This window comes from Canis lupus, chromosome 9 (genome assembly GCF_048164855.1).
Source record: "Canis lupus baileyi chromosome 9, mCanLup2.hap1, whole genome shotgun sequence".
Lineage (NCBI taxonomy): Eukaryota > Metazoa > Chordata > Mammalia > Carnivora > Canidae > Canis > Canis lupus.
This window is the reverse complement of record NC_132846.1, coordinates 54,191,082-54,206,808: the sequence shown is the minus strand read 5'-3', so window position 1 is coordinate 54,206,808 and position 15,727 is coordinate 54,191,082.

Here is a 15,727-nt window from a genome sequence, read left to right as displayed (position 1 = left end):
TTTTCCTTCTAGCTACCACCCTCTTTTTCTTCTCTCAGTAGAATAGTGTGAAGGGATGTTCTATATTCTCATCTCTGGGTTCAGAATATTAGAAGACCTCAGCTCTAAGAACACTGTGGTACACCCATCCCCAGTACCCATCCATACATAAATTAAAGTTGTATTTTTTGAAATAACACAAAATCCTATAATAATATCTCTAGTCTACAGATGAAAAGTATGAGATTTAAATAATGAGATTAAAGGAGATTTTTCATGTTATGGTTATAAATTTCTGAATCAATTCACTGTACTTGAACTTTTTACTTTTTCAGAGGGGCAAATGTTGAGCTATTAGTCCCTATTTAAAAAGTCAGCCGTGTTAAGCCAGTTGCCATTTCTTTGGCACACACAATTGCATACGTACACACACTGTCAGTGAGCAAGAATTCTTGTCCTTTCAAAGGTCCTTCTTAGCAGGACTAAGAATCAATTTGACATGGGATCAATTAATAGGAGAAAATCAAATTTAATAGCATATGCATGGGGAATCCACAAAGACATGAAAATTCCAAAGCTAGTTAGGCAAAATGAGGTATATACATCATCCTGAATTAAGGAAAAGAGGGTGGGGTCAGGCAATTTAGAAGAAACGAATGCAATTCACAGGGCAATAAGAAAAGCATATGTTCAGGAATTGGATGTTACCTTGCCATACAAATGGGTCACTTACATAAAAATTATCTTTGCTAATAACTCTTATTCTGAGAAAGATGCTCAATTTAGATTCTTCTAAGTAGTTAAGGGAGGGGCAAAAGTTTTTCTTGAGCCTGCAGGATCCTGATTGCCTTCAGCAAAAAATAGTGTTCATGCCAAAGTGGTTTGTCTTGGCCTTGACCACTACAACACATGCTACCATGTGTGTGTGTTAATCTAGTTACATAGGTAACTATCTATACAGTTAGTATATATAGTTATATAGAGTCACTATATTATTCAAAGTGCATGGATCTGAAGGGACACCACCTTCACCTGTAAGACACCTCTTACAGCTGCCATTTGCTAATAGGTTTTTGTGTAGGTTGCTTAACATCTATGAGTCTCCTTCCCTGGTCTGTGAAAATGGGGTCATAACAATATTTGCTTTTCAATGTTACTGTGAAGATTGGGGAAGATTATATAGGCAACACCATTTGAGAAATTATTAAGCACTACATAACTTCAGTGAATTAAATTTAAATAATGGCAAACTTTTTTGTACCATTAAATCATTAAGATGTGAGATCAAGATCAATACTTTATACTATCTGTGCTGTTCCTGGATGCTTACTTCGCAAACTCTCTCTGTCACTAAATTGTGAGCACCAAGATAAAAGTCCTGTTTCAATGCAAGGGAGAGGCCAAGGGACAGATGTGAACAGTGATATATACTTCATAGACTTCTTGGGAGGTTTAACTCGCTTATTTTTAAAGTGTTCACCACACTTCCAAGTGCACAGGAAATGCTAAATAAATGGGGTATTGATGATTTTTGTTGGTGAACATTTTTGGAAGCAGGGTCCATTCTGATTTTTGGCTAAAGTCAGACTTGAGGATCAGGATGTGAAGTAAGTGAGGATGAATGAAACTCAGGCGAGGACATCTAGAATGAACACGGAGACAGAGTTTATGTAGAGAATAGCATCAGTCCACATAATGTTCATGGATAGTTATTCTGGATAAATTTTTATGGACACTGATTTCAGAGAACCAAGTTTACTTCAGGAAATGCTGTAATTTCTCATTGCTTCTTATGGAGGATGAGTGATGTAAATCAGAAGTCCTTTATTTTTGTGTATATCAAGGGAATTGAGTGTACTTTGGAGGTAGTCCCTCTGCAGAGCTGAAATTTTCAGCATCCTGAGGGGAGATGTGTTTGAAGGTCCTGAGAATTGGGGGAAGGAAAGAGAAGAGTAAACAAGTTGGCCAGTATGTTGAGAAAGAGAAGAGGCAAAAAAAAAAAAAAAAAGTCTTGGTAGTGATTTCGAAAAGAAATGTAACATCTAATGGAAGACTTTAAAGGTTTTGGAGAGGTGTGCAATTTAAATCTTCTCCTCCATAAAAATAAATAAATAAGTAAGTAAGTAAGTAAATAAATAAATAAATCTCCTCCTCCATCTCCCCTATAAAATCTTCGGTAAAATCTACACTGCTCCTAAGTTCTTTGGTGTAGATGGCTTCTTTAGAAGAACTGTGAGATAACAGAACTACACCTGACACAGAGATAGCACAAAGCTGGTGCATTTGAGAATATCTGGACTACGGTATTTTTCTCTGTCCCTTTTACCCTGACATCTATTGTTCTTGGAGGCTTCTATTATGCAGATCAGGCTTCTTTGTTTGCAGCATTTTTTAATATCCAAATTTGAAGTCACCCTCAAGATAGACTCTGTTCCCTCAAACCCCCAATTCTACCTTAAATTGCCATACAACATGCATACTACTTTGTTGTGATGGTTTAGATGTATACAGTTCAAAGGATTAGGAGGCAGGATCATGGCAATGGTGGTGAGAATAGCATTGGTTGCTGCTGACTGTAGAGAAAAGCGTAATGTAATGGATGAAAAAAGGTCCATGTAATTTTTGAGTTAGATCCACCTGAACTTGAATCAAGCTTCTGTCATTGTTCGCAATGTGACCTCAATCAACTTCCTCTGTAACTTCTCTAAAATTTAGGTCTTCTATTCTATAAACCCTTTCTTTATGGAGTTGCAAATTTATGACCCACAAAGACACATAATAGTAGGAGAATGGCAATAGGTTGAAAGAGTCTAGTAGAAATCATCATTGTTTATTAAAGTGAAAGATAATTTTTTCTTGGTTTTAATATTCCTTTTTGCTAGATATTTTGTAGAACACTAGTTCTATGATATACCAAAAGAAAGATGCTCTGTGATAAATGTTTACTCTTTCATAAGAAACCAATTATAATAGTCAACCAAATCTTCAGGTATTCTAATTTTTATTTTAATTGTAAATAATCTGATAAGTTTCCAAACATTCAGATTCATAGTAATAATAAGTATTGACTGCTTAAGTGTAAACTTAATTTTTAAAAATTATCATTATTAAACTACTGAGAGGATAAAAAACTTGATGATTTCTTTAGGCAAAACCTTATAGATACTGGTAAATTAAACATTTCCAAAACCAATTATATATATTGCCAAATACCAATGGGGATAGCAATATTTGTAAATGTATTCTTATCTTAAAATTTGTATTATTCAATTAGCACATGAACTTAACGTATACTAAAGGGGACAACTACTAAACCATTTGTTAGACAAAAAGTATGAAATTACTTATTTTCCAAAGTCAGTTTCAAATTTACAGTGCATCTGGAACTAGGAAATGTCAACCAATTTGAAAGGGAAATAATCACAATCTCTTTGCCAATATTTTCTATCTTAATAGAACTAAAAGCTAGGGCTAATGTTTTTCTTTTAGCTGTTCTGGGCAAAAATTTACCTTCTATAAATCTTGCTTATATAACAAGCATAGTGGTGCTTAAGAAATATGATGATAGTAATGAGTTGGTTTTTTTTTTTTTTTTTGTAGAAATGTCTTTATTAAAGAAAATGGTAGATCCAGTATTTAAACACTTATGGAATAACTAAGGGGGTTAAGAGGAAAGGTTACTTTTAAGTTTCTTAATCATGATACTTATATGGCATTGGGAATATCATTCAAGTTTGTTTCTATTAAAAGGGATAATCAAAGGCTAAGCATAGCTAGAAATCTCTTGAGCAACTAATATGCAGACATTTAGTAAATAAAAGAGAAATTAGAAGACTTATACAATAAAGACTTGTTTCCAAATCAATTTTAAAGTCACGTTAATAGGGACTAGTTGATAATTAATAGAATCTATTACTAAAAGTGGATGGCCTGATCTAGTACTTTAACAAGCATATTCACTCATTTTCAAAGCCAGAGGAAAGTGCTTTGGAACTAGGTCAAAGGGAGAAGTGGTTTTTCTTGGATTATTATATGATCTAATATTACTTGACTTCTATACTGTAGGGTAACAGATCATAACAAAGATACCATGTGATTTGTTTACATTTCAAAGAAACACATTAAAGACTTTATTTTATTCTGCAGAGTTGAGAATGTTTGTGATTCCTCTACCATTGATTTTAGGGCTTTATAAAGATTTTTAGTACAAAAGATTTTGTGATTTTTTTTTTCAGGTCTTATCTAAAGCAATCTAATTTCATAATCTTCATCTCTGTTTCTATCTCTACTTGTACCCCTACCTCGTTTTATCTCTATATTTGTATCTCTCTTGATATAACTCAGTCTATAAAATTACAACACTATAGTAAGATACATTTTAAAATCTGGGTGATATAGCTACATCTTCCCATGTTTTAATAAATATCAGTTTAGGTTATTTCAGTTTAAAATGCCTAAACTAATAAAACCACTTTCATGTTTATGCTTGCTGTTAGCAGATGCACTTGGCATTTATGGACCATGGCTGATGCTGAAAACCCATGGATGAACTGTTGCTTTCTCGGTCTTCACCCTTGTTAAAGTCTAAGAAAATTCTGATTATTTTAGGAGATAGGATGAAAAACATTAAAATTATTTCACCTAGGGAAAGGAAGCTCATTGAGAATCTTCTAGGATAGAATCTTAAAAAATAGTGACCAGTTAGTCTCCATCTACCCTGAGAAATAGTTTTAAAACAAGAAGATTTTTGTTAATGTCTAAGGAAGAGATTCCTAAGAATAATGATTTCAAATACTGACATGACTTGCCAAACATAAGCCTGGCATTTTTTTTTCTCTTATCCATAGGAAAAAAAGCAATCAATGGGAGCCACTGTGGACATAATGGTTAGAGGCAGAGGACTTCCCTGGAATCCAGTGAACCAGACACTTTTTTCCCCTCAGTAAATCAATCAATCAATCTCCCTCCCTCTCTCTCCCTCTTCATCTCTTGCTCATTTTTTTGGGAGGGGACTGAGAAAGTTTGGTATGGACTAAATTTTAAGTTAGTTTATTATTTAAGTTCTTATCATTTCATGATAAGAAGCAACTTCTAGTGAAATAGATCAGTTGAATTAACAATTTATGCTAGCTTTAGACAAAATTAGGAAGCTGATAAAGTTATTCTTGGTATTTTCTTTCTTTTACTTCTTTTTCTTTCATAAATCCTATCTCTTCCTGGTAGGCAGCATTGGCATAGTAGAAAATTATTGGACCTGAAAATTAAATCTAGTCTCCCATATGCCAGTTGTTCATCTGGTCCCAGTTGTTGAACCTGAGTCTCTATTTCCTCGTTTCCAAGAGGAGGATTATCAGTCCTGCTTTATGGAGCTGATATGAGCATTACATGGCACTTCACAGAGTACTTGAAACAGAAGAAATGTTTTCTTTCTTTCCCTCTTAAGATCTCTCCTGTCATAAAAGAAAGCAGTATATTTAAACCATCCTAAGATGTTATTGTTTAATAAGTTACTCTTTTTCAGGAATATTTGAGTTTAGAAATGCCCTGTGTAGAATTTTAAATAATGTATCAGAGGTGAGGAAGGGAAACATTTGAGGGCACAAGGGCACTCTGAGTTTCCTTAAATAATACTATGGAAGTGATCACGTACATCATTTACATATGATTCTGGCCAACTTTCTCATGGTATTATACAAATATCAGCTAGTTGGCTAAGGACGTTTGGCTTCATGACTTTGATGTAATGACCATTTATATGACATTTTAAATGATGACATGCTGTGAAATGTTATTCAGTACTTAAAAAGGAATGAAAGTCTAACACATGCTGCATAATGGATAAACCTTGAAATCACTATGCTAAGTGGAATAAGACACAAAAGGACAAATTTGGTATGATTGCAATTATATGAGATACCTAGAACAGTCAAATCCATAGAAGAAAGAATGGTAGTTTTAAGGGTCTGGGGAAAAAGGGTGATGGAGAGTTACTGTTTAATGGACAGAGTTTAAGTATGAGATAGTGGAAAAGTTCTGGAGATAGGTAGTGGTGATGATTGCTTAACAGCATAAATGTACTTAATGCCACTGAACTGTACACTTAAAAATGATTAAATTCAGTTAATTTTGCATTATGTACATATACAATAACAAAGGTAAACTGCTTAATACAAAATAATGATAAAATGTAAAGGTGAAAAGTACACAGATTCAAAAACAAGTTATAAACTGGGAAAAATATTTGCAAAAGACATGAAAAGGACTGTTAACACAATATTCAAAGAGCTTTTTTTAAAATAAAAAATTTGTTTTATTTATTAGAGAGAGAAAGAGCATTAGCGGGGGGCGGGGGAGCAGAAGGAGAGGAAGAAGCAGGCTCCCTCCTAAACAGGGAGCCTAACAAGGGGCTCAATCCCAGGACCCTGAGATCACGACCTGAGCCAAAGGCAGACACTTTACCAACTGAGCCACCCAGGTGCCCCTACAAAGAACTCTTAAAAGTCAACAATAAGAGAATGAACAACTCAATTAAAAAATGGGCCAGAGATTTTAAAAGACATCTCACCAAAGAAGATATAAAGATGACAAATAGCATATGAAAAGATGCTCCACATCATATGTCATTAGTGGCATGCAAATTAAAACAAAAATGAGATATCACCATACACCTATTAGAATGGTCAAAATCCAGAACTCTGACATTAGATGTTAGCAAGGATATGGAGCAATAGAGCTCTTATTCGTTGCTGGTGGTTATGCAAAATGGTACAGCCACTATGAAAGACAATTTGACCATTTCTTATAAAACTACTCATACTCTTACCATATGATCCAGGAAATATGCTTTTTGGTATTTACTTAAAGCTGTGGAAAACCTATATTCACGTAAAGGCCAATTGATGGATGCATGGGGTATCTGTATTCATAATTGCCAAGACTTAGAAGAAACCGAGATGTCCTTCAGTAGGTGAATGGATAAACTACGACACCTAGACAATAGAGTATTATTCAGTGCTGAAAAGAAATGAACTGTCAAGCCATGAAAAGTCAGAGAAACTTTAACTAAAAATTACTAAGTGAAAGAAGCCAATCTGAAAAGCCTTCTTTTCAGAAGAATCATAACTATATGACATTTTAGAAAAAGCAAAACTGTGGATATAGTAAAAGAATCAGTGGTTTGGTTGCTGAGGGTTGGGGACAGAAAGAGATGAACAGGTGGAGCAGAGGATTTTTAAGGCAGTGAAACTACTCTGTATGATATTATAATGGTGGATACTGTCATCAGATATTTGTCAAACCTCATAGAATGTGCCCAAAATGAACCCTGATGTAAACTGTGGACTTGAGTAATAATGATATGTCACTGGAGGTTCATCAATTATAACAAATTTACCCTGTGGTGAGGGAAGTTAATAGGGGAGGCTATGCAGAGGGGTCATGAGGGGTCATGAATTGTATGGTACATCTCTGTACCTCCCCTCTCAATTTTGCTGTGAAACTAAAGCTCTAAAAAATATCTATTTTAAAAAATTGCACAGAGCATAATTATATAGCTTGGTGGATTTTAATAAACGTGAACCTAACTTTTGTAACCAACAATCAAATAAATAAATAGAACAATATTTGCATACTAGGAACTCCCACGTAGCTCTCTCTAACCACTACCCACTTGCCCCACCTGCCATGACTAGCCACTATCAACTTCTAACAATATAGATCCCCTCCCCCCACCTTTTTTGGTACTGGATACAGATGGAATAGTATGGTATATGCTCTTGTATCTGATTTCTTTCACTAACCTGTTTTGTTTGTAAAAGTCCATCCATATTGTGGCCTGTAATTGTAGATTGTTTATATTCATTGTCACATAGTATTTCATCGTGAAAATATTCTGTAATTTATTGATTCACTTCACAATTGATGGATATTTGAAGAGTATCTTGTTTTGGGCAATTATGAAGTGTGCTTCTATGAATATTGTAGTGTATTTTTGGTGCACATATGGTACATTTCTGCTGAGTGTATACACCTGGGACTAGAATTGATAAGCTATAGGGTATATAGATATTGCCAAGCAATCTTCCAAAGTGGTTGTATCCATTTACACAACGCAAGCAGTACATGTGAGTTCTGATTTGCTCTGCATCCTTACTTGCCTCGCCAATTTTGTTTTTTTCTATCTTTTTATTTTAGTACTTCTGAAGGGTAGCCATATAAATTCATATTACTTTTAAAATGACTTCTGAATTGCCTCTATTATACATACCTAGATGTCTCTGCTTTATGTTAAGTTGATGTCTGGTTAAAAAAAACAACATACTCCCTTTATTCTTTTACCTTACATCTAAATTCTTATTTCACATCATCTACTCATAAATAAAACAGTGGGTTTTTTTGTCTGGGTTCCACTTTTGTTTTCTTGGCAAACACTTCAAAAGGCAACTGGTAGCATCAAAATTCCAATGTCCTGGTATGAATAAATTAATAGTTGTCTCTGCAGAGTTAAAAATCTGGCTTAATGCTTTTGAAATATTTTGACAACTGTTTTACTGATGTAGGTAATTTGGGCAGCCTGCTTTTATGGAGAAGAGAAATCAAAATAGTTTGAGATCTCAAATGCATACAATTACTGGTATTAACTAATAAAAGTTAATTATTTATGAGCATCCAGGATATAGAAAAATTGGGCCTTTTACCTAGCAGCTGAATAGGAATGGCATTAGATCTTACTAACTCAGATTAATTGAGACCTAGTCATAGAGATATTAAATTTGAATTATATATATTTAATTGAAGTATATTGATATAAAATATTAATTTCAGGTGTGCAACATAATGATTCAACAATTATGAGCATTATGAAATGCTCACCATCATAATTGTAGTCATAATCTGTTACCATCCAAAGATATTACAGTATCATTGATTATATCTCCTAAGCTGTACTTTTAATCTCCATGACTTACTTATTTTATTTATTTTAAAAGATTATATTTATTTATTTATTCATGATTGACGTAGAGAGAAAGAGAGATGCAGAGACACAGGCAGAGGGAGAAGCAGGCTCCATGCTGGGAGCCTGACGTGGGTCTCGATCCCGGGACTCCAGGATCGCGCCCTGGGCCAAAGGCAGGTGCTAAACCGCTGAGCCACCCAGGGATCCCCGACTTACTTATTTTATAATTGGAAGTTTTCACTACTTAATCCCCTCAATTGGTAACTGAAGTGTTTGTCAGAGGCCATTGAGAAATTTGCTAAGTTCCTAAAAAGTGAAGAAAAAGAATTCATAACATATTACTTGATTTTTTTGCATATTACTTAATTGATAAAAAATTAGGCATTCAAAATTTTTTCTAGTGAGTTAAACATAAACTCTGCATTACCATATATATTTGTTATTCCAATAATACGCCATTTTTCTTTTAGCCTTTTTCTGATCTATCATAACTTCAAAATGAGTAAATTAAGAATTAATCAATAAAATGTTTTTGTAATACTTTGATCTTCAGGGATTCCTGGGATTAAAATTATATTCAAATAAAACAATTATTTATATATCAAATTATTTATATAATTTGATAAGATGTGCATATAAGTTTCTAAAAGTCAGTTAACCATCATTATGCATTGCTATAACTACAAAAAAGTATTATACTATTAATAATATATTTCTAGATACTCAAGCATGTTATGAAATCCATCAGGTCTGTCAGTTTTATTGTATCTATTTATCTTCAGCTGTCACTTAACAGGACATGCAGTTTAAAGGTTGAAGATGCATTTTCATGTTCACACTAGAATTCAACCCCAGGGCCGTACCACTCTAGGATGGCTGAATCTCTCTGATTTTGAAACAAGAACCATCACGAATCTTCTTATTTAGCTATCCTTGAGGGGCATCTAAGGATGCCCTTGAGGTATTGAATTAGATGGATTCATCCCTATGCTAGGGTTATTGGGGGTTTGCGAAAGGAATATAATACTTAGTTGGTACTTCAAAAAGCTTGTGTGCCAGTTGAAAAATTATACTTTATGGTTTTTAAATAAGCAAGTAGAGTTCCAATGTTCCCTGCCATTCCATTCACCACAAAACTGCCAGAAGTGATCTTCAGTTGCTATATTTATTGGTCAGGCCACTCTTGTCATTCTTTACTATGATTTTTTGGAAACTCCTTCCTATCCTTAACACGATTCTAGGAGACATGCTCTTAATTTTTTATTTCATTCTCTGTAATATTCTGATTTTCATATATGATCCATTGGCTTATGTTATACTTGGAGAACGCCATTTCTCTTCCTAGAAGACATGGTATGTTGGAATATAATCTTCGTAGGGACAAAGACTTTTGTCTATTTTATTCACTACTGTATTCTCAGTCTAGAATAATGCTGGGCACAAGGTAGGTTCCCATAACATTAATTGAGTGAATGAATGATAAATGACAATTTAGGCTTCAGGTAAATTGTTGCAATTTAAAAAATTGGACTTGAAAGAGTAATTTAAATCCAGTTTTCCAGATACCATTGGTAAAGGAGTATATTTATCTTATTTAAGATTTCCAGAAGGCAAACTTCATGAACTCCTCTTGCCCCCACCCCCCCACCCCCAAATAAGTTGCCTTATCGTCAAGCTGAGTGCCTACCTTTCATGTCTCCTTTACTGCCAAAGTCTTTGCAGGAGCAAGTGTTTCTGCTCCTTTGCTGATAGGTCAGCCTCTTTACCTCCTCCTCCCATTTCAATCTGGCTTCTCTTCTACCATTTTCCTAAAGTTCCTCTTACTAATGTCACCAAAAGTCTCCCAATTTTAAGTTTGAATCATCTCTTCTAGTCTCTCTCTCACTTGACTCTTGGAGGATTAGTCTTCTTAGCCTGTCTCCTTTTCCTTGGTTATTGTTTTTCCCTATGCCCTGCCTCTCTTTCTAAGTTATTGCATATTTATTAGCTCCTTTTTGGACTTCTTTCTGTTTACTGTTGCAAAGAAAATTGGTCTTCTTCAGCCTCATTTCTCTTATTATACATCTTTCCTACTATGACCCCGTTTATTCCCTTAACTCCATGCTGTTGACTTTCTAGTCTATATCACTACCTCTAAGTCTCACACTTTTACACACCCAACCTTTCTAAATTTCTCTGCCTATATGTCCTTTATATTGAACATACTCAAATCCAGCCTATTCAAAATTTAAGCCAACGCCAGTTCTTAAAATTTGTACCATCTCCTGTCTGCCTGTTGCAGGTTACAGCATTACCATCTTCTCAGATACTCAAGCAAGATAAGTAATATTTTTGACTTCTCCTTTCTCCTCCATATCTAGCCAACAGCTGAATCTTATAAATTCTAAAATAAAATTTATTTTTATTATTCATAGTAGTTATGTTCTGTAAAGTCACTTTGAACAATGAATTAGTGAATACTGAACCATTGCTCCTAGAGGAAACACAAAGTTAGTTTTCTGTGAGCCTCCGGTAACAACATTTTTGTCCACTAAATAATGGATAACCTTATTCATGAGTTTTTATTTACAGACAACTTTACTATGATATATTGTTGATTTGTTGACGTTGAACTCATGGCCAGCAAATAGCATTATAACTCATGCCTGAATGAAATTATCTAACACATGTATTTTCTCCTTAAGGCACATCACAGTCATCTTGCACTTAAGTACTCTAGACAGCATTGTGCTAGGGAACCATTCTAAGCAGTGAAATAACCAACAAAAAGTACAAAGATGTGAAAACATGGCACTACATAGACTCTGAAAAGGACGTGTGTTTTCAATATCAAAACTGAAAAAGGAAAGCAAAGCATCACCTTGTTTGATCTCAGCTGAGAATATGCACATTGGGCAATTCAAAATTTTCTCTGACCTGTGTGTGCCTGCAAATGACTATGAAAGGGGATTTAGGGTTACAAAAAATTTTAGCAAGTAGGAATATTTGTAAATACAGACCTTGCAGGTCCTTAGGATCAACTTGAACATTTGAATACACCTCCTTCATTGTTTGCTTCAGGTGCTTACCTTTTCTTTCCTGGTTTATATTTGCCCAACTATTATCATGGACTCAGGTCTCTATTTCCTCTGCCCACTGTTTTTTTAAAACTCATCATTAATCTGGTCACATTTCAGTGTAAAAACTTTCAGTGTTAACCCCAATCATGAAGGGATATATTTAAATATATAACCTGCTTCTCCAGTTCCATCTTTCATACCAGCACATACTACTTTCTTTTTGAACTATTTTGTGTTCAACAAAAAATATATTGCTGTTTTATACTTCTAGGAGTTTTGATGTTCTTCGCACTCTCAGTAATAATCTCATCCTTTTTCATTGCTGGATAAAGATAGGTCTCAGATATCATCTCTGAGTAGCCACCTAAAACTTTATCAGGAGGTAGTTGTCCTCTTACTCTGCATCCATAGAATATTGTAATATACCTGGACTCCATTATTGACTTAGCATTCCCCAAACACTCTGCCCTCCTTAAAGGTAGGAACCATATTGTATTCATATAATTCTTCTTTTTCTTTTCTTTTTTTTAAGATATTTATTTTATTATTTATTCATGATAGAGAGAGAGATAGAGAGAGAGGCAGAGACACAGGCAGAGAGAGAAGCAGGCTCCATGCAGGGAGCCGGCCATGGGACTTGACCCCGGGACTCCAGGATCAAGCGTTGGGCCAAAGGTAGGCGCTGAACTGCCGAGCCACCCAGGGATCCCCTAATTCTTCTTTTTCTACTCCTATCCAATTAGTTATTATATTTATGAATTCAGCCTCTAAAATATTTGATAGTACCAGACTTAGCATATGAATTTTATTAGCCTAACAAGACATATTTGTTGAGTAAATGGATGAATGGATAAATACACAATTGAACTTTAGTCAGTTTATGAGAGATTTTTGATTGGACATATATTTTTATTAACAGTTCAGAAAAGGGCAGCCCGGGTGGCTCAGGGGTTTAGCGCCGCCTTCAGCCCAGGGCGTGATCCTGGAGACCCGGGTTCGAGTCCCATGTCAGGCTGTGTAGAGCCTGCTTCTCCCTCTGCCTGTGTCTCTGCCTCTCTCTCTCTCTCTCTGTCTCTCATAAATAAAAATCTAGAAAAAGAAAAAAACAGTTCAGAAGAGATCATAAAATAATAGTCTTCAACTATTTATGTACTAAAATTACACTAGAGTATTTAAGCATTTACTGGCATTTATTCTCATCTTTTCTTCATGGTTACATCATGTTTTCTGTGGCATGGAAACAAGATAATAGCCATTTTGAAATTCACTCTGAGTGGTGCCACTTATATTCAGTTGGTGTGGGTCAATTACCTATTATTTTTTTACTAACAGGATCATTTAGGGAAACAATGGGAGAAGAAATGTGTTAAGATTTGAAGAATATTGAGTCATACATATTATTTTGTAGTTAATTTCTCTGAGGGAAAATAATAAAACATAAAGTGATAATATAAGAACAGTTCAGTGAAATAATTTGTATATGATAGCATGAAAAACTCGATTTTATTTTTCCTTGGTAAGTAATAATATTTGTAATCATGGATGTCTTTCACTGTGATCCATCTTTACATTCTAGAAAAGTTATTTATATGCTGATGAATTTAAAACCTTTTGCCCTCATTTTTAGATGAACATCATTGGGTTACTTGCATGTTACTGAGAAAAATTAAACTTCTGAAATATTCCATTCAGGAATAGAAATTGGATGTTTTATTATATCTTTCTCTAATGGATGAAAAACTACAAAAGATGCATTTTTATCTATGAGAATCTTGTCTTTTATACCTAAAATGTGTTTTACTATTGCTTGGAAGATATAATAAAGCTTTTATCTCTCCCTGTGTCACAAATGCTTGTGTGTATAAGTCTGCAGCAAGATAAACACTTCACAAGACTTCTATGTGTATGTCTGTTAATTTCTTTTTTGTTCTGGGATTGGGATTCACAATCAAATACTGAGAAGGAGAAGTGGAACTGTACAGTATAATGGAAAGAACATTTGCTCTTGATCTTGGCTCTAGTCTTACCTCTGTCTTTACCAGTAAAATTATGTTGCTTGGAGCAAGTCACTTAGTATCTCTGAACTTATTTTTCTTACCTGTATAAATGATTCAGCTGGACGACATAGTTTCTAAGATGACTTTACTTTTAAAATTGTTTGATGAAAGATGAAAGTTCAGTTACTACAAGGATGTTGATGTGAAGATTTATTTCAAGTACATAGAATAGTCATTTAACACATTGAGTGTATACTCATTACATGAGGGAATACTGTGTGTTGGGTAGTTTTAATGTGTCAATTGTACTGGGCCAAAGAGTGCCTATTTGGCCAGATATTATTCTGAGTGTGTCTGTGAGGGTTTCTCTGGATAAGATTAACATTTGAATTGGTAGACTGAGTAAAGCAGACTGCTATCCCTAATGTGGGAGGACCTAATCCAATCATTTGAAGACTTGACTAGAGCAAAAAGGCTGAGTAAGAGGGAACTCCTCCTGGCTGCTTGAGCTGGACATGGTTCTTTTCCGACCTGAAATATCAGCTCTTCTTGGGGTTCCAGCCTGCCAACATTTGGACTGGGGCTTACACCATTGGCTCTCTTAATTCTCAGGCCTTTGGACTCAGGCTAGAGTCATGTATTGGCTTTCCAGGACCTCTAGCTTGCCAATTGCAAAACTCAGGAGTTCTTAGTCTCCATAATCGCATGACTTAATTCCCTACAATATCTCTCAATCCATCATCCATTCACCCATCCCATTCATCCTGTTTGTTTCTCTGGATAATCCTAATATATACTGTATGTGTTCCCCTTAATCCTTCCTTCTCCACCTGGATCCAATTACAAATCAAGGCACATGGCCAAGCCCAAAGTCAATAGATAAGGAAGAGTACTTTGCCTTCTAGGAGCGTGGCACAGGTGAGAAGCAGATAAATATTTGTGAACAAATAGAATATTGTGCTACAAGATGTAACATATAAAGCATTTAACACAAGTTGGCACAGAGTACAAATATATTGTTTGGTAATTGTATGATAATAGCAATAATAATGACAATGGCTAAATTATGTAGAAACAGAGGTAATGGAGTAATTTTATTCTTGCAGGGGGATGTAGACAACATTACAAAGGGGACTTTGGGGCCATTTGCTCAGGGAAGAAAGAGAGGAAGGGCACTCTAGATAGAAAGAACATAATAGACAAAGACACAATGATACAGAAAAGGATTAGACTAGAGGCTAAGTAAGGGTGCAGTTTATGACCATTTCTGAAATTAATGTCTAATGTCTAACTAGTTATAATTTATGATAACTTCAGCTGCAATTAACAAAATAATTAAAAGAAGCTTAAAGAAGAAAATAAAAACATGCATTATATCATTACACAAGAAGTCTTAAGGTGGTGAATTTTAGGATTCCTTCAGTATTAGAAGGATGTGCATACTGGCCTAGAGCTTTACTTATCCATCCTGCCTGCTTGGTGTGATGGTTTTGTTTTTTAGGTCACTCCTTTTATCTCGTGAGCTAGAACTAGTTCAGATATCTACTTCTAAATAATTACTGGTAAGAAGTAGAATTGCTATGCTTAATTTAGAACAATAATGTCTGAGAAGGTTCTCTGAACATATTTCTTTTCCTAGACAAAAATAAAATCAGGGTTCTCTTAGCAAAAAAGAGGGTAACACCAGTAGTGTCTATCTGCATAGATGCAAGATTTGTGTTTTATATTCAAGATTA